General features: G+C 38.8%; 1 long non-coding RNA gene across 2 annotated transcripts in view; it reads left to right on the plus strand.

Moving 5' to 3' along the window:
• The window catches only part of LOC114487180 (uncharacterized), a 116424-nt gene extending 112193 nt beyond the window's left edge, over positions 1–4231 (plus strand). The window contains exons 3-4 of one of the 2 annotated variants that reach the window (XR_003681991.2): positions 2186–2340; positions 4042–4231. This is a non-coding gene — a long non-coding RNA (uncharacterized lncRNA). Of the gene's footprint in view, positions 1–2185; positions 2341–3144; positions 3892–4041 lie in introns of those variants that run through there. The other variant, XR_003681992.2, reaches the window with a different exon arrangement.
• The last annotated feature ends 20476 nt before the right edge of the window (positions 4232–24707 follow it).

Genomic DNA, 24707 nt, shown 5'->3' on the forward strand with positions numbered 1-24707 from the left:
ATCAGTGAAGAAAAAGAAATAAAAGGAATCCAAATCGGAAAAGAAGTAAAGCTGTCACTGTTTGCATATGACATGATACTATACATAGAGGATCCTAAAGATGTTACCAGAAAACTTCTAGAGCTAATCAATGAATTTGGTAAAGTAGCAGGATACAAAGTGAATGCACAGAAATCTCTTGCATTCCTATACACTAATGATGAAAAATCTGAAAGACAAATTAAGGTAACACTCCCGTTTACCACTGCAACAAAAAGAATAAAATACCTAGGAATAAAGCTACATAAAGAGACAAAAGACCTGTATGCAGAAAACTATAAGACACTGATGAAAGAAATTAAAGATGATACAAACAGATGGAGAGATATGCCAAGTCGTTGGACTGGAAGAAGCAACATTTTGCAAATGACTATACTACCCAAAGCAATCTACAGATTCAATGCAATCCCTATCAAACTATTACTGGCATTTTTCACAGAACTAGAACAAAAAATTTCACAATTTGTATGGAAACACAAAAGACTCCACGTACACAAAGCAATCTTGAGAAAGCAATACGGAGCTGGAGGTATCAGGCTCCCTGACTTCAGACTACTACAAAGCTACAGTAATCAAGACAGTATGGTATTGTTAAACTCTTAGAGGAAAACATAGGCAGAACACTCTATGACGTCAGTCACAGCAACATCCTTTTTGACCCACCTCCTAGAGAAATGGAAATAAAAACAAAAATAAACAAATGGGACCTAATGAAACTTAAAAGCTTTTGCACAGCAAAGGAAACCATAAACAAGACCAAAAGACAACCCTCAGAATGGGAGAAAATATTTGCAAATGAAGCAACTGACAGAGGATTAACCTCCAAAATTTACAAGCAGCTCATGCAGCTCAATAACAAAAAAACAAACAACCCAATCCAAAAATGGGCAGAAGACCTAAATAGACATTTCTCCAAAGAAGATATACAGATTGCCAACAAACACATGAAAGAATGCTCAACATCACTAATCATTAGAGAAATGCAAATCAAAACTACAATGAGATATCACCACACACCGGTCAGAATGGCCATCCTCAAAAACTGAAGCCTACCAAAACAAACAAAAAATAAAATAAAATAAAATACCTAAGTGTCCATCAACAGATGAATGGATAAAGAAGATGTGGCACATATATACAATGGAATATTTCTCAGCCATAAAAAGAAACGAAATTGAGTTATTTGTAGTGAGGTGGATGGACCTAGAGTCTGTCATACAGAGTGAAGTAAGTCAGAAAGAGAAAAACAAATACCATATTCTCATACATATATATGGAATCTAAAAATTTTTTTTAAATGGTTCTGAAGAACCTAGGGACAGGGTAGGAATAAAGATGCAGACATAGAGAATGGACTTAAGGCCACAGGGAGGGGAAGAATAAGCTGGGGTGAAGTGAGAGTAGCATCGACATAGATACACTACCAAATGTAAAATAGATACCTAGTGGGAAGTAGCCACATAGCACAGGGAGATCAGCTTGGTGCTTTGTTACCACCTAGAGGGGTGGGAGGGAGACGCAAGAGGGAAGAGATATGGGAACGTATGTATATGTATAACTGATTCACTTTGTTATAAAGCAGAGACTAACACACCATTGTAAATCAATTATACACCAATAAAGATGTTAAAAAAATTAAAAAAAGTGTATGAGCCTCTTCTGAGAACAACTTTTTTATAGTTTGGGGAGTTTTTGAGCCATGTAAATATTCACATATTAAAAAATAAAATTATATCAAAGGCGATGAAAAAACCCTAATCTTTAATTCAATCAGAAAAAACTGAACACAATTTTATACTACTGTGATAACACACACATTTTATAAAAAGGTTATTCAAATAACTCTTCAACATATTTCTCTGACTATATACCCTTCATGAGATATTTTTCTCAGGTAAAGGAAAACAAAAACATCATGAACATTACTCAGCATGTTTGTTGTTGGTTCTTAAAGTTATTTTTGTGTGTGTGTCTATTGTAGGATAAAGCAAGTGAGTAAATATTGGTAGTATTAGGATTCAAGTTTCTCATTGTGGGAAAAGCAGTATATAAATATGGAATGGGGAAGGTCAGGACCCCTGAGGTCTGGATTTGAAGTGGAGTTACCAGCATGAACTCATGATTTTAAAAATATATACATTCCTAGCTCTGTCCACTGAAGAGGCCCAGAAGCAGTTACCCAGAGGTAATGAACATACTAGTGCCAAGACCTTGGTTTCAAAGTACTGTTCATCACTGAAAGGAAGGAATGTTCCCTGGAGAAATGGCTGATTCCAGATCAGAAACAGAGAATTGTACAAGGTGAGCCTGGAACATCTTATGTCAGAAAGCAAAGAAAGTGTGCAGAGAATGCTAAGTACAGGTCAAAAGGAAAAGCAGCAAGTATGAAGGGCCAATTATGGGATAATTGGGGAGTTTTAAAAATTGAAAAAAAAAAACGAATTGGATTTTAAACCGTCTGTGGGTCCGTAGTGATACTAAAAAGGGGGTCTTTTCTTCACAAAAGAATGCCAGCTAATAAATGAAGAAGGAATAATAAAATTAGGAAATGTCTATTTTGCAGTCTCCAATGTGGCTCAGACAAGGATCGTCAATGCATGCTAAAACCACTGCGTGAAATGTGCTGGGGAGTGTAATATTCACACGGTACCAAAATGTTATCCCAGAGATTACTTATTAATCATTTAGGAAAAAGCATACCTTTAAAAAAAAAATTGGCAGACATCCCCTGATGATTAGTGATGCTGAGCATATTTTCATGTGCCTGTTGGCCATCTGCACTTCCTCTTTGGAAAAATGTCTTTTCAATTCTTCTGCCCGTTTTCTAATCAGGTTGTTTGTTTTTTTTATGTCGAATCGTATGAGCTGTTTATATATGGTGGATATTAATCCCTTATCGATCATATCATTTGAAAATATTTTCTCCCATTCAGTAAGTTGTCTTTTTGTTTTGACGACGGTTTCCTGTGCTGTGCAAAAGCTTTAAAGTTTAATTAGGTCCCAGTGTATTTTATTTCATAATATACTGTTTCGAATGTAGGGATTGTTTTCCATTTGGTAAAGATAAAGATTGTGGCTTTTGTGAATTCTTTTCTCTCTCTGCAGAACCAACTTACAATAATGGTATTACAGTTAGTCAACCACATAAAAACCCACCACAGGAAGCGAATTGAAAAGTAGCCACAACAAGTAAACCAAAGAAGAAAGCAAACTGAAACCATTCTTGCATATGGACAAGAACTTTCCCTTTTTAATCCTTTTTTCTCACGTAATAATTAGCACAAGGCTTTTTATATGACAGGGGCTTGTCATAGTTTAAGGTCCAGCCAGGTAACTGCGGGTTACTAAGACTGACTCAGAAATAGGGCGATGTGGGGATAAAGTTCCCTGAACATGGAACAAGACAGAAAAGCACTTGATAATAAGGCTAGAATTTCTAATTGGGAATAGAGCTCCCAGTGATAGATGCTACATCCCAAGGTGTGGGCCGACAGTGGGGATGGTAAATACCTGATGTCATTCTGCCCCTCCTTTTTCAACACCCACTGCAGACATCTTTTTTTTTTTTTTTTGGCCACGTCACGCGGCTTGTGGGATCTTAGTTCCCCGACCAGGGATTGAACCGGGGCCCTTGGCAGTGAAAGCATGGAGTCCTAACCACTGGACTGCCAGGGAATTTACCTAGACATCAATGTTTCATCACCATATTTTTCCCTATTGGGTTGGAATGGGTTGGAACTTTGTCTCAACCAGTGCTCAAAGTCACCACCAACAATCAATTGAAAATACATTTCACAGGAATAAGAACTACAGTTTTTAAATTCTTGTTTCAAATGAAGGCTAGAATTGCAAGCAGAGGAAGGGCTGTATCCCCACAGCTTTGAGAGGAAGCTTGCCAGGCAGGAAGCCAGGCAGGGATGAAAAATGCTCAACAGCCATTAAATTAGAAAGTGAACTAAAGTATGGAGGAGCATCAAAAAATAATTTCCTTCTACATTGCAGCGTGTAGCATATATGACAAGCCTACAGGTTGCAAACTAAGCAAGAACCAAGAGGGCTGCCCTGCTTCATAGCGGCAAGTTGCTGATGGAGATATCATAAAGCAAGTCTGAACCAGATGGCTACAAAGGTGTTATTTCATGGGGCTGCTGGGATCTGCTAACCTGTGGTGTCTGAAATAAATTCAAGAGAATTCGTGATTATGGTTTCCCTGACTCCTTTATAAATAACACCCATGCTTTTCCACTCTTTGAAATTCCACCATTATCAATTTTTTTTTTCAAAACTAAGCTTTTAGGTGCACGAAAAGGATATACCATAAAGTGGTTTGAAATTATATGTAAAATAACATGTTTTCAAGAAATGTTTGTGCAGTATTTTTTGTTTGCAAAATATTTTTTATTGCAAACATCCTAGCTAATTATCTTTCCTAGTTATTCAGGGGTTGGCTTACACTTATATTACATATGTGGAAAACAAGACAGAGAGATAAGTTCAACCTGAGTTAACTAAAATTTGCATGCTTCTTAGCCAATGGAAATTAAAATAACTTGCCCAAATTATACAGTAAATCAATCATCTGGACATGATGAAAAACCTTCAGCCTCTGAAGCTCCAGCTCATTTCACTGAACCATTTTGTCTTTCATAAGGATTTTATGACTTTGTATATATTGATTTTTTTCTTGAAAGAGTAAAGTCTCCCTTTCAAATTCCATAGTAAAGTGTTTATTTATCAAAACTAGAATTGTTGAGTATTTAGGAAAGAAGGATATCATTTGTTTGTTCTGCATCTCTATCTCTTATACTCCCAACATCGCCATCTCTTTCTTCATAGCTTACAAACATAAATTTGCCCAAGAGTCTTCAACTTTAGGAAATCTCCTGACTTTGTGACTTCATCTATGTATTACTTTATTACTCCTTTTCTTTTCAGTCAAATTTTTTGACAGAGTGGTCTGTATTCACTGTCTTCCTTTTGGCACTACCCAATCACTCCTCAATCCACTGAAATTTACTCTTTTGAAATCAATCAACTGATATGTTCTATTAAAGCGTATCAACAGATCTTATTCAACTTACATAACTGAAAAGTATACCATCTGCTGTACAGCATAGCACCTGTAGCGTGGTACTGCAATGTGCACTTAAAATTTTGTTAATAGGGTAGATCTCATGCTAAGTGTTTTTACCACAAAAAAATTAAAAGGGACACAGAGAAACTTTTGGAGGTGACAGATATGTCTATTATCATAATAGTAGTGATGTCTTTGCAGATGTATGCATATGCCAAACCCAACAAATTGTGTGCATTAACTATGTGAAATTTTTTGTATATAAATTATACTTCAATATTTTTTTAAAAAGTATCAATAGCCTCAATTATCCCCAACTCCAAAGGGCACTTTAAGAATTTATCTCTCAGGATCGACTGATGCATCTGACTTTGTTGAATTCTCTCTTTCTCCCTATTTTGGCCCCTGTCCATTCCTTCCTTATCGCTTTCATGAACTCCTCCTGCTCTGTCTCTTTTCTAAATGTTGGAGTTTCTGAGTTCCATCCTTTGTTCACTGTTTTTTTCATGACAGAGCTTCTCTTTGGACTGTCATCTACTCTCAGGATTTTAACTATTTCTGTATCCCAGTGATTTCCAAAACTAAATCTCTATCCATGACCTTTTCTCCAGGTTTCAGACTCCTATTTACAAATACCTGTTAGACATTTCCAATCTTGTGAGATCCACAGGCTAATATGCAAAGAACATTTTACCCTCAATCCTGTTCCTTTCATATTCCCTGTCATTTAATAAATCAACATTCACCAAATCTTAAACCTGAGAGTTTGCTAGTCTTCCATATTCAATTAATCAACAAGTTCCTTTAGTTATAACTCCTAAGCTTTTATTAATCTTGTCTTCTCTGCATCTACTATCTCCAACATAGTTTAGTTTCTGATCATTTTAATTCTGTTCTACTTGAGTTTCTTGTATCTAGTCTTGACTTCTTCAAATTTATCCACTGCACCAAAGCCATAATAACCTGTGTGAAACAAAAGCTGACAATCATTCTTCTTCTTACAGCCCCCAAAGCTCTCCTATGACAGAATAAAGTCCAAGCTTATAAAAGTGGCTACAAAGACCTTCATAACCCTGCTTCCATTATCAAAATGTTTATAATTTCCCATTCACATAGAACTTTATTAAGCCTTGACTGTTGGCTCTCTCTGGAAGGGTGATCTTCGTGTTTTGCCTCAATGTACAAATGCACTAGTCTCCTTCCTACCTGATCACACACAGGTTCCAATTAAAGCGGCTGAAATGAAGACTTCGGATTTAATGGAAATGTTTTTATTAGCCAAAATAAATACATTCATACAGTAATTTTTGAAAGTACATTATTTTTGGTCTAGTTTGCATTTTGCTTATTTTGTCAGGCACAAGAAAAATTTTTTCTGGCCAAATAAAGAAGTATTCAAAAAGAAAACGTGGGGGGAAAAGCAACAGTTACAAGAATATTTTGTTCAGACCTCTTCCTGAAACTTTATTTGGAAACTCATTTTAGAAAACATAGCACATAATCTACTAAAAATTTTAAAAGTGACTGGGAATTTTTATTCTCAGTCCGAATGTTCTGACCAAAACTTTCTCTTCTGGCTCTAATGGCCAAATTCTGCATTGACAAATGCTTTTCTATCCACAGCCTCTCTGGATTTCATGGTAGATAAAGTTATCCCAAGATTTTAGAAATTGGATGACTTTTTGGTTCATTATGATTCTGTGATATTCTGGTTCATTGTATTCTGTGATACAAATGATATTCTGTGAAGAGAGCAGTGAACTATCTAATTTCTCCAGTGACTTTTTTTTTCTGGCCCAAACAATTAATTAAATTTTGTTGGCATAGAAATGTTGGTTGCTTACTTGTATTGCTTAGTGTGTCAGAATGAACAAAAAAGAAAAACAGCTGGACTTTGAAATTACACTGAGGATTGAGTTCTGACTCAATGCCTCACCAGTTGCATGAAAGCTACATAACAACCCTGAAATCTACTTTCTTTCCTTTCCTTCCCTCCCCTCCCCTACATTTTCCTCCTCTTTCCTTTCCTTCTTCCTTCCTTCTTTTCCCTTCTTTCCTTCCCTCCCTCTCTCCCTTCCTTCCTTTCTTCCTCTTTCTCTTTCCTTCCCTGTCTAGCTATTTATCTATCTATTTTCTAGCATCTATTTATTGAGAACTATCTACATCAAAGGATCATAAGCATATGAGAAGCACTTTGAACAGTGCCTGGAACATAGTAGGTCCTCCATAAACATTAGTTTCTGTTCATTTCACCATTTTGCCATCTGAGCAAACCCAGTGTGTTGACGTGCTGAACATTCAAGTAGCCTGCTCACACTTTGGTGTGTATCAGAATCACCTGGAGGTCTTGTTAAACCCAGATCCCTAGGTCCCACCCCTAGAAATTCTGATCCAGCAGGTCTCGGGGTAGCCCTGAGAATTTGTACTCCTAACAAATGCCTAGGTGATATTGATGCTGCTGGTCCATGGACGTGTTGTGAGTGTCGTGGACAGTTCAAACAGATGGCAAACATGTTTCGTCTTGAAACTGTGGGTTAAATCCATTTCACCTGCCTTGACTAATCAAGGAGGTTCTGAAAATTGCATGGGGACTTCCCTGGTGGCACAGTGGTTAAGAATCCGCCTGCCCATGCAGGGGACACGGGTTCGAGTCCTGGTCTGGGAAGATCCCACATGCTGCGGAGCAACTAAGCCCGTGCGCCACAACTACTGAGCCTGCGCTCTAGAGCCCACGAGCCACAACTACTGAGTCTGCGTGCCACAATGACTGAAGTCCATGCTCCACAACAAGAGAAGCCACTGCGATGAGAAACCCACGCACTGCAACAAAGAGTAGCCCCCGCTCGCCTCAACTAGAGAAAGCCCGCGTGCAGCAACGCAGACCCCAAGCAGCCAAAAAAAAAAAAAAAAAGACTTGCGTGTCCTCCAAGAGGCATGTAGCCTAAACAAGCTAAACAAGAAGATGTTTGCCTGAGTTGTTTTCTAGGAACTTGGAGTCAGCTGTGTCCAGTTTGAGCTGAGCTGGTTAAGACTGGATAGGACCACTGACCCCCCGAACTGGGCATGCACGAGTGTTCGGTGACCTTTTGACATCAAAGGGCCACAGATTCCACCCTCAGAGCAACGTGCAGAAGGCCGGTAGCCCTGCAAACCTCAGCATCTCAGCATTTTGGCTTGCTGTGTGCATCGGGCAAAAGGAACCTGGCTGTGTAAAAACCTCTTGGGCCAACTCCAGTTGATCGGTGTGCTCTGTTAGAAGATTCTGAGGCCATGTCAAGCCTGGGTGAGATTGTGGTTTATTTATTATTATTTATTCATTCATTTATTTAAGTATAGTTGACTTACAACATCATGTTAAGTGAGATTGTGTTTTTGGAGTGCAGAGTGTGTAACGTCCCCAGCTTTTAAATTGAATGCATATACAATGCTTTGCTAGGCTTCGGTATTAGACGTCCTTACTTTTCACTTGTAAGGTGGCAGGGTCATTTATTATTAAAGCTTTCTTGCTTCTTCATATTCGTTATCAAATTAATTTATGTATATCCATGCATGATCTACTCTAATTTTAAGAAAAAGGCGTATTTTCAAGTGGGTCTGTTCATTGGTCGATTACACGTATGCGGGGAATCATTTAATATGGCTGCTTAATAAAGGAAAGACTGCTATGAAAATCATCCTCTGCAAGCTCTAGAGGAGAGGTCCCCAAATTTTTTGGGGGACCAGTTTCGTGGAAGACAGTTTTTCCACGGACAGGGTGGGCATGGCTCAGGCGGTGATGTGAGCGATGGAGAGCGACAGGTGAAGCTTCGCTCGCTCGCCTGCCGCTCACCACCAGCTGTGCGGCCCGGTTCCTAACAGGCCGTGGACTGGTACCAGTCCACGGCCCGGGGGATTGGGGACCCCTGCTCTAGAGAATTTAGTTGATGGTAAAAGCAGGAGTTTCCCCCCCAGGGTGTTGTGGTCTTTATGAAAATGGATAATCAAAGCCGTTTTGAAGTGTCATTCATTCTACTCCTTTTATGTGTGCGAAGTTTCCTCTTTGAAATAACATATTTGTTTGTGTTGATAGAAATTAATTTGGCACTTGCAAATGTTGCTTCAAGGATAGTACTATCAGTTGTTTTTAAGCTTTCTTATGCTCTTGGACCACTCATATTGTCATGAGCTCCAGGGAGGGTAATCGCCTGGTATTTGTTTTTGCTCTGCATCTTACAGTGCTGTCTTTGAGATCAAAGAGATGCCTGTGTGAGGAGGAGGTCCACGGAGTACAGGATGAACAGGCAGCTGCTGCCAAACAGGCAGGGGAGTCTGACTGTGGAGACCAACTTCCAAGTCACCAAAAATATCGTCAGCTGACTTACGGAAACAAGAATCACAGGATTATAGCGTTTTGAAGCCCAATGGTACCTTAGAGGAAAGCCTAAGCTGACATTTTTATTTCACATCTAATTATACTGAGGGAGAGAGAGCATACCAAGACCACAAAGCCAATTGCAAAAAAAAAAAAACAAAAAAAAACAGTTTATTAAAATAATCACAAGTAATGCTACCAGAAACCCTTAGAGTCCTGGTCCAAGCTAGAGTTTTCCAGAATAAAAATCAAGTGACACATGCACCATTACACAGCCAAATATAAGTGGGGAAGGTTTGAGATGCTACGTGAAGGAAAAAAACAAGAGTCAAGAGTCCTATGCAAAAAAAAAAAAAAAAAAAAAAAATGGAAACGAGATTTATCACCATACTTTATGTCTACATGCATGTTAAGAATGAATTGGAGAAATAGTCACTGAAAAAGTCCTTTCTACTGGGACATCTTTTGTTCTTTTTAGGAACAACTTTCACCAAAGTGTGTCTGCTTTCTGTGGTGACTTCCAGGGCATTAGATTCAACAAAAGACCTATGAAAAGATGGCTCTGATCACCAGGATTAAAAAAGCATTAAGATAGGATCCTTTATGAAAAGACTGGGGAGCACATGAAGGAAAAACTTTGCTAACTTTATACTCTAGTGTATAGTGTGGTGTTCAGCACTAACTGTGGTCCATACCTGGCTTCACCACGAGACTTATGAAGTTGAGATCACAGTTCTAAAATAGACCTTATCCAAGCAGCTCTGTAGCATTTGGATCTACAAATTAGAATAAATACAGTAAAACTGTGTAAAGCTACAAGTGAATATGCACACACTGGCAAATAAGGCCCCCAGAATTAAACCCTACAGAAGGAAACTCAAATTGCCATATTTACCATACGGTGAGTAAACATTTGCCCCCTTTGCCAATTGCTGATGTAGGTAGTTGAACAATGTAGGTACCTGTTTACTTATAAGGTTGACATTGATTCCCTGGTTGCTGTGAGAGATAGTTAAAATTGATTTCACACTCTAAGCAAAAGGCTCGTCTCTCTACCCTGGGAGGAGTAGGCGGCTTATATGACTGAAAGCCAGGGTGCTCTCGGTGTGATCAGGCCCTGCCAATGCGTTTGTCTGAATCATTCCTAACAAAGTTAGTGTTACTCTAGGTAACCAGGAATTGTTTTTTTGGATATCATACTGTTGCACTGACATATATAACAGTATTCAAGAGGAGGAAACGATAATATAAAATTAGCAAGTAGGTGCTTTGGCATATATCCTAGGTGGACTATTCACTATTTCCTAAACAACCATGCTCTTTCACACCCATGTTAATTACTCCATCCTAGCTGCTTAGAAATACCCATTCTTTTCCCAACAATACGCTCTTATTTGCCCCTGAATCCTGAGTTTCCTTTCTCTTTCCTTAAGTATTAGAGAATACTATATTTATAGCATTTCAAATTGCTTTTCTCATTTAACAAAATATTTCGGAGATCATTCCACATTCCATCACTCTATATCAGCATATAGTATTTTTAATCCACTACAGGTTTTCCATCAGATAATCTATTTATCTTCTTATTGAAGGATATTACTTGTGTCCACTGTACAATTACACAGAAGGCTGGAAAGCTTGAGTTTGTGGGTATGTGTCTCTGAACACATGTGAAAGTACAGCTAGAAACTGCTGGGTTAAAGAACATATTTATGTTAAATTTTGGTAACAATTTCCAAATTGCTCTATCAAGTGCTCGCCACAATAGTAATAGGATTTAAGTGTGCTCGTTTGCCCCGCGACAGAACCGACCTCCCTCTATCAAACCGTTTATCTTTGTTCATCTGACCAAATTCTGTTTATCTTTGCCCATCTGACAAGTGACAAATAGTATCTTTTTCTTACTTTAGTTTGCATTTCTTTGACTATGACTGAAGTTGAATTTCATTTTACAGAATTTATGAGGCATTTTTATTTTTTATTTTGACTTTCTCCAAACCCATTTTTTTAAGTTCATGTAGAGGTGGAGAGTATGAATATTCTTGAATAATAATCTTAAATACAATCAGAGCTTTATTTTATTCTGTTCTATTTCCCTCCCTCTCCTTCTCCGTGCCCCCACCGCCCCCAGCTGCATCTTTTATATTTATCCCTGTTAATCTTCATCTTGTTTGCTTCAACCATTTGGCCAGCCTGTTTTGTGATGCTGACATTCTCTGCAGCCTCAGGCTTACATCCTTCCGTAAGCACAGCAGCTGTCTTCTTCATTCAAGTTTCTGGTCACTATGTGCAAGGACCAGAGCCTGTCCACTGTAGACTCTGTGGCCCTACCCATTCTGACAGAATGTCCCACGTGGCCTCTTAGTCCTGGGCTTCCTACCTGTGAGCTCTGAAATGTACCTGGGAGAACTCTCCTGCACAGGAGCTATAAATGGGGACATTTCTGCCATATTTAAATGAGTGCTATTCACCCCCATCTCTCACCACTCATCCTGCTTCTCAGGGCTGTTTTTGTCAGCTGTATAATCAGCCCTGGTGAGTCATCTTTTAACTACGGAGGGAAAAGAGATGAGGGAAAAGCTGAGGGAAACAGGTTCCTGATTTAGTTTATAAAACCCACTGACTAAATGCACAGAAGTTTGGGTTTGTTTTTCCACCAACTGGTGTCTGAATGTTATGGAGTCATCTGATTGATCAAATACATTCACAAAAAGTTTCTTTTCTGTGGTAACTTTATTTACTGAAAAAATAAAATGGACCAATTTAATGAACTGATCTCAATCCCCTTTACCCTTCTCTCCATTCCGTCTTATGGTCATCTGATTTGCATCTGCAGATGGGTCAAATTTATTGCTTATGCAAATTTAATTCCTTAATATATCCTTTCAAATCTTTTCCCCAAATCTTTTTAATTGGGATGTGCTGCCTAGATATACCCACAGAGCTACGTCCCAGGGCACAAGAGATGTCCAAATCTCTCTCCAAAAGAAAAAAGGGTGGGGTAGTCAGGAAGGGATAGACTTCTTTAAAATCACAGCATGTCTAGGCTTTATGCCCAAATACATTGGTTCATGATGAAGTAGTAAGTAGGACTTTTATGAAAAAATATATGGTAGAGAAAACAACACAGAAGCTTACATCCTTTGAAAATTGGACATGGCATAGGGTTCAGGAATCGTCTGGCCATGGGTTGTTTACATGTGGTCTGAGCGTTTTCTTAATGTGATCCTGCACTTAAGTGTATATAGGTTCAGCCAGAAAAGAGAAAGATGAACATCAAAGTTGTTGCAATGCCAGAAGAAAATTATAGGGTGTTTCCATGTTTGAAAGATCACTAGCTTTCACTATTGGTTTGGGGCAATGAATTATCCATAAATAAAAACCTTAGAGACCTCTGACCAAAAACATATACTGTGTTTACAAAAAGTACAAGTTCAGTAAGTAGCCGCTCCTATCACAACAGATCAAGTGTACTCAATTAGGGAAAAGAGTTTGAGGAACTAAAGGCATGAAGTAGCTTTGGAAACATTCTGCCAACACATTACAAAGTTTCCTTTCTAAAAGGGATTTATTTCTGTTACAAAAAAAAACAAACAGGAAAAAGCCTTTAATGACTAATTTTATTTAGAAAGGCCTATAAATAATAATCACTTTCATTTATTGCTGAGCACTATACTAAGAAGTTTTCATGCATCATCTCATATGAAGCTCATGATAATCCTGTTCATTAGTCAGCACAGGCTCTGCAGCTGTGACAAATAGACCTGGACAACTCAGCACAATTAACAACACAAAATTTATTCTGATCCATCATAGGTCAGGTAAATTTCCAGGGTGGTCATTCTCAGCTTCTAGGTCACTCTGACAGGGGACTACTAATGATGGCACAAATTCTCTGGACTGGAAGTGACACACATCACTCTTAATTCTGGCCCACTGGCCAGAATTTGTCATGTGTCTAGGCATAACTGCAAAGGAGCTTGGAAATGTGAAGAAGTACATGAATAGTTAGAGAGCCTTAAATGTCTTTCCCACAATCTGTAGAGTAGACATTATCTCCTATCTTAGTTTATATATAGCTTATCTATAGCTTCTAAGCTAAAGAGAAGTAAATCTGGAATTTAAACCCTAAATTCCAACCCACTGCTCAAATCTGGGAGCCATCTTTGTTTTGTGAATGGTGGTAATGGTGCCCTATTCATCTTTGTATCTTATATAATAAATTCTGCATAGTCAAATGAGTTGAGTTTAGATATAATATGGCTTTTTTCATGAATTAATTCATGTGATTATTTCTGAATTCCTCAATTAGATTTTAACTGCCAGAGCCCCAAACTTATTCCTACAATCCCAAACACCAAGCATAGTAAATGCTCAATGAAAATGTGTTAGTTGATTGACTGAAATATTGATTTGTATTTTTACCTTCTGATAGCAGATGGAGAGAGAAAATATCTTAAATAAAGGCCTTTCTAGAAAAAGAAGACATTTATTTTTCTAGGCTGGTATGATGATTTTCAATTTGGGTCAAGAAAACAGCCTTTTAAAGATATTGAGGGCTGACACATACCAGCAGAAAAGGAAACATTGCCACCAGTCAATCATCATGACTTTATATGATTTGGCTATTGTGTTCTTTATAATGCATTATTATTTTCAATTTCCAAGATAGTTATAATTTTGCATGATTTTTTACCAGATTTCTTCCCCGCTTTTGCATATTTTTTATTTTCTATTATTTTTCATATTCTTCTATCCTCTTATTTTGCTTTTTTTATTTCTCCAATTCTCCTCTTTTATATTATTTTTTAAATATTTATTTATTTATTTGTCTGCATTGGGTCTTAGTTGCGGCATGCAGGATATTTTGTTGCAAGGCGCAGGCTCTTCTTTGTGGCACGTGGGCTTCTCTCTAGTTGCAGTGCCAGGGCTCTCTAGTTGTGGTGCCCGGGCTCAGTAGTTGTGGCGCATGAGCTTAGTTGCCCCGCAGCATGTGGGATCTTAGTTCCCCGACCAGGGATCGAACACACATCCCCTGCATTGGAAAGCAGATTCTTAACCACTGGACCACAAGGGAAGTCCCTCCTCTTTTATACTATTTTTTATCTTTTAAACTCATGTTCAATCTAGTGTTTAAACAGTTTTGTTTTTTCGTAATTGTTCCTTTTTTCTCAGTTGTCAAGAGGTTTTCACTTTACACCTTCAGCTGGACCTTTTAGTATCCCAACATCCCTAACGCTATTCTTAGTACCAACATATACTTAAGTGATACTTACGGATTTGGAGGGTGGTGACATCAACTTTTTATAACCTCATTACCAATGATATTCAGTTTCTTTATTTTTTTCAGTTTCTATGATAGTGTAGGTTTTTTCTGTCCTTTCCTTTCTTCTGTCCTTCCAAAGAGATCACACATCTCCTCTAACATTCCATCTTTAATTATGTGATACCTCTAATACCCTGTTTGTGATATGTCTTTACTACTCACTTTCTATAACTTTGATATAATTATGTGTTAGTGCACAAATGTTCTTTATTGTTTTTCCAATTATGCCTCTTTGTATAAATTCGTCTATTGATACTTAAGTAATTTGAATAAAATGACCAGGTTACGCTCAATCTCCTTGAGCATAAATTGCTTTGTTGTAGTTGTTTTTACATTCAAGCATGCATGATTAAAGTTGTAGACATTAATAATGTCATGATCTCATGATGGTTTTTTTTTTATGAAGAAAGTTTTATAGAGAGTTTTTTCAGGAGGAGAGGATTTATTTTATTTTTTCTTTTATTATTTTTTGTTAAACTGAAGTATACTTGATCTACAATGTTGTGTTAGTTTCAGGTGTATAGCAAAGTGATTCAGTTATACATATATATCTATCCTTTTTCAGATTCTTTTACATTATCGGTTATTACAATATATTGAATATAGTTCCCTGTACTATACAGTATGTTCTTGTTGGTTATCATGATGTCTTGTTTACCAATGAGTTACTTCCTTTAAATTGTTAAGCTAATTAGCTAGAACCTCAACACTGGCATTATAACGGTTGCCATAAAAATGTCTTGAAAAATTTTTTTTAGCAAATATTTATTGGGTGCCTACCGAGCCCCAGGCATTATGTTGGGTACTCGAGTCACATCAGAAAAAAACCTAGACAACATGCAGACTCTCATAGAGCTTACATTCTGGTCCAGGAGAAAGAAAATAAAAATAAAGCAAACAGAGTTATAAAAGATTATGAGTCACAAAGTTACATGATTTAGAAACAAGTAAAGAAACTTAAGGTATCTGTACTCTCAATAGTGGAGTCGGGAAAGCGTCCCCTGAGGCAGTCACATTCAAGCAGCTGTCCAGTAGAAAAGAAGGTTCTTGAAGTAGGAACAGCGTGGGGTCTTGAGGAAGAGAAGAACTCAGTGTGTCTGTACTGAGAGGAGTTTGAATTTTATTATGATAGAAATGGGAAGCCCTTGAGTTTTAAGCAGGGAAGCAGCATGATTCTATTGATATTTATGTTTGCATCAATATGTATTCATTAAGCGCCTACTATGTGTCAGTCTCTGTTCTAAGCATTGGAGATACAACAGTAAACAAAATAGACACAAATATCTTGTGGTATAGATATTTCATTCTAGTGTTTAAAAAATATCCCAGTGATTGCTGGGTAGAGAAGGAAGTGGGGCAGAGAAGGTTGTGAGAAGACCAACAGGAAATCTATCACAGGAGACCAATGGAGAGATGCTGAATGCAGGAGGCCAGTTGAAAGACTCACTACCCTGGGATGATTTTATGAATAAGATAATTTGAATAGCTATCCCCTGTCCTTTAGAATTAAACCAGGGCAAAATTGAAAAGTATAAAGGTAAAAAGATTGTAATATACAACAGAGTATGTACACTAATCATTAAATCAAGATACATTGTATGCAAATATCAATTCCATATGGATTAAAGATCTTAACATAGATAGATAAAGCCATAAAATACAGTATAGAGGAATCTTTTCCCAATTCTGGGGTGAGGAAAGCCTTCATAAGCATAATGTGAAAACATAGAAACGGTAACTCAAAAGAATGAAAGGTTTGACTATATAAAAATAAACATTAAAAAGCCTTTATAAAGCAAAAACACCACAAATATAGTTTAAAAACAACAACAACCCAGAGGTCGACAGGAAAGATGGCAACACACAAAGGGTTAACAGATAATACAGAAAGACTTTCCCCAATATCAATACAAAGCATTTTTCTAGAAACACATTTTAATTTCTGTCAGTGTTAGCAGGACATAGTCCATCTAACTTGAATGCCTGCTACTTTGCTCATTCAACAAAGTTCAACAAATATTTATTTAATGCCTAACATGTGCTAAGTGCTGGAGAGATCAATGTGGACAAAACAGATGTGTATCACTCTCATGTAGTTTACAGTTTACATTTGATACCAGTGTGATAAAAGCATTTAATAATAATCATAGATGCTATAGGATCATCTCTCTATATCCCCAGTAATAATAACTAATCTCAATGTCTTTGCTTTTCTTTCCTCACAGTCCTATAATTATTTCCATTGTTCTTTGGAAATATAGTCCTCACACTGTGAAGTTCCAAAATGGAGCAATGGGTATTTTCTGAAGGAATACTTCCTATTTCCTAATTAACCATCTTTTTAACAAATTTACTGAGCTCATACCCTGCACCAGGCTGTAATATACACAGGGACTAAAGGTAATAGATATGGTTCTTGTGCTCGAGGAAGTTACAGTTTTGGGGGAATACATCCTAATAAATCGACATGTATGGACTGGTAGGTACATGCTATGAGAGCGAAACATATGGGACTGGATAGGAATATAGAGAAGGGACATCCACATCAGGTTCGGGAGTAAGGGAGAAGTCCATGTGGCTTCTGCATTGATGGTGGTAAAGTTTAATCAAAATTTTGAAAGCCAAGTAGGTTTCAAGTGATGAAGCAGAGGGGACATTCTCAGCAGAGGGACAAGAATGTTCAGGGGCTCGCAATAGTGAAACAATATGAGGTACTTGGGAAACTGCTAAAGAGTAAATTGTTCATGATAATGAGGAGGAGCCATTAGGAGAGAAGATTGCCACAAATGGACTTGGGGTTCAGAAATATTCCTTCAGATGCAGTGTGGCCAAATGTTTGCAGAAGAGTAAGACTGGACAGGGGATGAGAAGTCGTGGAAGGCAAGGCCCCTGACTGAGGGCAAATATATGGTTGGATTAAGAATAAAAGAAGTGCATGTCGGTAAGACTAAAATTTCAAATAGTGGTGGTGGAGAGACCATTACGGTGTCAACAAAGATGAACATGGATTTTGTTCTGCTCAGTTAGGGTCCAACTAATGTTAGGAAACCTGAATGCACAATGGACAAAGTTAACAAAAGTTATGAAACTTTATCCAGAAATGCCAAGTGACCTAGGAGGATTAAGACTTTAAGCCATGCTCTGGGGCTAAGCAGTAGTACAACAGTCAGAGTGGAAAGTAATGAATCCTCATAGATAAATATTTACATTGGAACTGTCCATGTTTGGCGTCCATCATTCAAAAATGGATTATCTAATAGTTTTTACCTGGAATAAAGGTCAAAAGCTGATTTAGGGGAGAGAAAAGAAGCAGAGTAGAGCTAAGAACCCCAGAGTTCCAGGATGGAAGAAGAGGTAGACCAGTAGGACAGAGCATTGACCATCACAGCCTGGTCACTTGAATGCATAGAAGATTCTATAGTATAAACTGAGATATCTAGAAATATCATATATAGGCAAAATATGATGATCATGATGGCAAGAAATTTTGTGTGTTTTGTTCATTGATCCATCCTCAGAGCAGTGGCGGTACACAGTAGGTTATAAGTATTAGCTGAATGAATGACTGAATTTATTGAAAACGCTTGACAGAATGTATCCAGGTAATGGAGCAAATTTACTGGGAAAAACAAAACAAAAACAAAACTCCAGAAGAAGGAAATACTTCTTTACCTTTACTTTTGAAAGGTAATGTTATGGAACTTGCTTACAAATGAAGATCTAGTACAGAGAATGGGTCCAGAAAGAAAAGACTTTTTAAAAAAAAATAAATTTATGTATTTATTTTTGGCTGCGTTGGGTCTTCCTTGCTGCCCGCGGGCTTTCTCTAGTTGCGGTGAGCGGGGGCTACTCTTCGTTGCAGTGCGCGGGCTTCTCATTGCAGTGGCTTCTCTTGTTGTGGAGCGTGGGCTCTTAGGCACGTGGGCTCTAGAGCGCAGATTCAGCAGTTGTGGCTCACGGGCTTAGTTGCTCCGCGGCATGTGCGATCTTCCCCCACCAGGGCTCGAATCTGTGTCCCCTGCATTGGCTGGCAGATTCTTAACCATTGCGCCATCAGGCAAACCCCAGGAAAAGACTTTTTGAAATAATAATGTACAGAATGTGAATACATCCCAAGAACCCACAGTTAATTGGCACATTTTCCCCGGTTTGTTATGTCAATGCACAATATTGAGGATATATTTAATCTGAAAGGCACAAAACAAAGCAGAATATCTTCCTCTGTAGCGTCATGTGTGTCAATAGACTTTGGCTTTAATTCTTAGCATACAAGACCTATTAGGAGACACATGACCACATACAGTCCAACAAAGGCTTAACTGTTTTGAAACCATCTATATATTAGGAATGATCAACATGGAGAGTAACCTACATCTTTTTAACCCGTCAGTTTACAGATACTCTAATGTTGCCTCATTTGCTGGTTGGAACAGCTCCCTATGTAAGCAAAACAGAGGTACCATATAGCTGAGTGGCAAATGCTCGGGAGCTTACAGGCTTTATTCTGGACCACCTGCTGGGAGGCTGAGCTGGGACTTGAATTTAGTGTGCCCAACCCAAACAAGCATTCTTTCCAGTACCCCACACAGACACATTTCTACCCGCAGGTGAGTCACATTTGAAAGCCTGGCCATGGCCCCTGGTGCACAAGCCTTCAGCCTGGTGGTTCGAATGCCACTTGGCTTCAGCGCGCAGCTTCAGCACAGTGACCCGGTGCCGAGGCTCAGAGCACACGGTGGAAATCTGGGGATGAGTTCTGAGGCCAACGTTGACCGTTTCCAGAACGGCAGGGCACTGGAATCCCTACGTGTGCATTTTGTTCAGGGAAGGTAATTGCTCGGAGGTCAAGACAGAGCATTGAACCCATAGACTTCTATGAGCTTGCTTTCATAGCACTGATCCTGGGTAAGCTCACGGAGCAACGCCAAGCAATTCCCCTTGAAATGAACAGTATAAAAGACTGCAAGTAGCCCCTCCAAAATTACTTTACGGAGCACTGAAAAAATACTAGGACACAAAAATAAACTCATTTTTCAATCCTTCTGTTATATATCCCAGAAAACAGATTCAATGTGATTTTTATAAAGAAAAGCACATTTTATTCTAGACCAGGAGGTTTGGTTTTTCATTCTCCTTTGTCAGCTGTGAGACTCTGATCAGGCACTTGTGTTTCCTGAACCTCAGTTTCCTTGTAAGTTAAAAAAAAAAAGATCTCTTCCATTTCTGTGATATCATCATTTGTGTATTTTAAATATTGGGATTTGATTGAGGTATATTTTAAAACCTTAACACTGAAAATACCTAGAGCACAAAAATAAGTCATAGAAACACTGAATCATATTAATACCTGTCAAAACTGGGGGTTAACAGGAATATATTTGGAGGTACGACTTCTCGTTTCTTTTTTTTTTTTTCCAATCTGAGGTTTCTTGAGTCCTTATTCATTTACCCAAGAAAGCTTAATTTAGAATTGGCCTCATTCAGAGTCTTTAGGATCGGTTAGGAACATCTTAAGTGCCACTTAAATGCCACCTTCCATTTCCTGGGCAAGAGTGCCTGGGCTGGCATAGCCCCACAGCCCAGCAGGGCAGTGATGGCTGTGGTAGGAGCTGCAGAGGGGTTGCTGTTTTAGCCCCTGAAATTAGTGCCTAGAGAGCTGGAAATTCCAGTATTCTCTGATCAGCTGGTCCGGAACTGGAAATAACAGGAGTGAGAAGTTCATGAAAGACAAGGCTACAGTCCCAAGGGAAATTTGCACAAGTGCTGCACCCTGCTTTCAGCAGAAAGGATTCCTACTCCAGTCCTCCCTGGCTCTTTCCCTCTAGATCGTCTGTCTTCTCCCAGCCACAGATATTTAATATGAAATACCATGGCACCTGTGTCTAGACCCCGAGAGAACTCTGACCTCACCTCACCCCCCACCCCTCTTTCATTGTCCTTCTTCTTTCCCATCTTCTCTCCCTTTGTTTTTCACCTCCCCTTCTCTCTGTTTGTAATTCCACGAACACATTATATACCCCAGCAATACTCATGTATTTTTTTGAAATGTCGGGCATGGAATAAATACAAAACAAAATGGGCAAACTGAATCTTTAGTCTCTGTGTTGCCAGGGGAAGGGATGTGATTTTGCAGAGCGATTGTCAGTGTCCCCTTTCCTATTAAGACCCTATGCCTTAGCAGGTAGAGCAGCCAGGTGGCCTTAAAAGCCACATGAGGCTTCTCTCCCAGGCCCTGGCCTCTCATGGTCACTCATTCAGTGACTGGTTAGGTGACTTGTAAAAGTGTAATCTTCAAGGAAATGGGGAAATATGTATCAACGGTCAGTTTTTGCTAAAAAGTACCTTTTCTTTTCAGAAGTAAAATAAATTATGAATCTCTAAATTGGTATTCAAAACGGACACACAACCAACTGTATCTGGAAACTAGCAAATAGTAATTCCTGACAGTGAGGCAAGGGGCTGATACAAATAGGGGAGATGCTGATAATCTGATTTCTCAGCCACTGAGGACAAGTAAGAGAAAGGCCCAGGGTTATCTACATCAGGATAAAAACCTCAAGGAGGAGATTAGCCAGAGTCCACGTTTGAGAAGGGGAACCTTGGTTAACTGACATTCTTCTTTTTTTTTTTAACATCTTTATTGGAGTATAATTGCTCTACAATGCTGTGTTAGTGTCTTCTTTATAACAAAGTGCATCAGCTATATGTATTCATACATCCCCATATCTCCTCCCTCTTTCATCTCCCTCCCACCCTCCCTATCCCACCCCTCTAGGTGGTCACAAAGCACCGAGCTGATCTCCCTGCGTGATGCTTCCCACTAGCTATCTATTTTACATTTGGTAGTGTATATATGTCCATGCCACTCTCACTTCGTCCCAGCTTACCCTTCCCGCTCTCTGTGTCTTCAAGTCCATTCTCTACTTCTGCGTCTAGCATAATGACCTTCTTAACTATTTTGAAATGGTTGGTACTGAGCAAAAGAGTGACAAGGACAAGAGTGTATCCATTCTTACCAATCGCCAAGCTGTGCCTGTACATTCAGTAAAGGAGAATAATCTATCATTATTTGCATGACAGTGGGAAGCTAGTCAAATATTTTAGGCTCTGCAGTCATATATCTTACCCTCTAACCATATCAACTTTTTAAAAAATTTTTATTATTCTTTTAACATTTATTTTACTGAATTATAGGTGATTTACAGTGTTGTGTTAATTTCTGCTGGACAGCAAAGCGATTCAGTTATACATATACATACATTCTTTTTCCTATTCTTTTCCATTACAGTTTATCCCAGGATATTGAATATACTTCCCTGTGCTCTACAGTAGCACCTTGTTGTTCATCCCATATGTTCACCCCCTCATGGCCAATAAGCATTTCAATGAATTGTCACCTTCCCCATCTGAAATGCCCCTCTCCTCTCCGGGTTGTGGTGAGCTGTTACCCATTCTTCGAAACCAACTCAGATGTCCTTCATGAAGCCTTTTTTCCAACAGATACCCCTAAGCAGAGTTAGAACTTTCATGGGGTGTCCCACTAAATTGTTTTCTTTCCCCGTAGAGAATTAAGCACATTATATTGTAATTAACTGTGCACGTGTCACCTCTCCCCACACCCTCCTTCCCCACATTACCCCATAACCTGAGTTGAACTGGAGCAGAGCCATTTCTTAGTTATCTTTTTGGCCCCAGGACAGGTCTGACACATAGTAAGGGCTCAATAGATCCTAAACAATGGGTTGAAAAGGCAGCTCAAGTCAAGTTGGAGATGGGGTTAGAGACTCCAGGGGCCCAGCAGGTGAGTTCACAGAAGTTCAAGGAGCGGGGAGGCCTTGGGGAAGGTGCCCATCTCTCTGTAGTATATTATTAGATGATACCTACCAGGTAAGAAAGCTGTATGTTTGTGCTGTGAAATCTTGAAGACTATTGTATTCAGCACAATGAGATGAACTTCCTATAACTGTTTAGAAAAATAAAGGCAAGGAACAATTCTTGAACATCCTTCAATGATAAGAAAAGAAAAAGTTCCCTCTCTGAAATCTCAGATAAGGATTAATCTCCATTACTGAATTCTGAGTTAACTCAAACTTCCAAGTTTCCAAAATTCAGGAATGGAATATTTAGAAGGAAAAAACAAAAAAAATCTGTAAACTGTAAGTGGAGCAGTGCTGAGTGCCTCCCAAACATAAAAGAATTGTAATCTCTAGTTTTCTGTCCTTTAAAAGAAAGCTTGTAAATGATGCCTCCACCCTACATAATTAATGTAATGATAGGAAAAGCTATCACTTCTAACTCCTACAGTTGGTGAGATGGGGAGATGTCCAGGAAGGCTAGGAAAAGCTTGGTGTTACCTCACAGATTCAGGGAACAGATCTCTCTAATCTGTATGACTCACGCACGTTGGACTTGAGTCTGAAGCTCAAGACAATTTCACAAGAGATGAAATTTAGAATTTTTCAAAGAGAAAATAAAACATCCTTCATGCACTGGGCAGGCTCAACATGTGCTTGTGGACGTGGATATGAGGACTTACGCATGTTTGGAAGATGCAGAAATATATATAAATATTGCAATTATCTCTCTGTATTTTTTTAAATTTTTATTGGAGTAGAGTTATTTACAATGTTGTGTTAGTTTCTGCTGTACAGCAAAGTGAATCAGTTATACATATACATATATCCACTCTTTTTAAGAATCTTTTTCTGTATAGGTCATTCCAGAGTATTGAGTAGAGTTCCCTGTGTTATACAGTAGATCCTTATTAGGTATCTATTTCATATATAGTAGTGTGTATATGTCGATCCCAGTCTCCCAATGTATCCCTCCCCCTCTTTCCCCCCGGGTAACTATAAGTTTGTTTTCTACCTCTGTGACTCTATCTCTGTTTTGTAGATAAGTTCATTTTTACCATTTTTTTAGGTTCCACATATAACCAGTATCATATGATATTGGTCTTTCTCTGTCTCACTTACTTCAGTCAGTATGACTATCTCTAGGTCTGTATATTTTTAAGGTACAGGAATTTGTGAGCCCTGACATAAAAGCAAAAAAAAAAAAAAAAAAAAAAGAAAAAGACATCAGGAAGTCAGCAAAACGGCACCATAGTCATGGCTAAGGTGGAATATGTGAGAGCCTGAAGGTGACTTGACCAACAAGCTGAGTTATCCACCGAGGGGTGCAGGCCTGGTCCTCTGCTCAGCCCAGCCTCGCTAACAAGCACAAAGACCAGACTTGAGGAGAGACGTCAGGCCTTACATGCAGAAAAATGCTCTGAGAAGACCCAGCTGCAAAGGCTGCTGGTTCATCAGAGGACACGAGGAACAGCAGGTTTGACAGGAATGGCATTCGTGCTGCTGACAGCTCTGTTCTGCTCTGGGCCCCTGCAAGGCTCTAAGGGAAGTAGGACAAAAGGGCATTGATGTTCTTTGGCGCTGCCTGAATGAGACAAAGTTGTGTAAGGGCCCAGCAGGCGGGGAGCATGAATGGCATAATAGAGAGCCCAGGAGAAGGGATGGGGCAGGAACGTATTCCTACATCCCATCACACAGTCCCTAGAATTGTTCCCCATATACTCGGAAACCCAGTCAATATCAATTAGGAAGAAGGAAAAAGCACACTTAGAAGCATGAAGCACCACTGAAAAAGACTGAACGTGGGGAGAGAGAGACCAAAAAAAAAAAAAAAATAGGGAAGCGGACTCATTTGGAAAGTTGGGGTCAAATATGTAAGCCTTCAGCCTAACTGCAAAGCAGAATCTGAGCTTTTTGCATAAATTCTGTTTTAAGATCTTAAAGCAGACAGGATTGAGTCAGCAACTGCAGCAAATAAAACTTTTCCTTTGTGTGGCTTGTTTGTTTTCTCGTGGAAGGAAAGGGAAAAGATAAGGTCTGGAACGTCAGACGTTGCTGAAATTC

The sequence above is a fragment of the Physeter macrocephalus genome, chromosome 11 (assembly GCF_002837175.3).
Source record: "Physeter macrocephalus isolate SW-GA chromosome 11, ASM283717v5, whole genome shotgun sequence".
NCBI classification, from domain to species: domain Eukaryota; kingdom Metazoa; phylum Chordata; class Mammalia; order Artiodactyla; family Physeteridae; genus Physeter; species Physeter macrocephalus.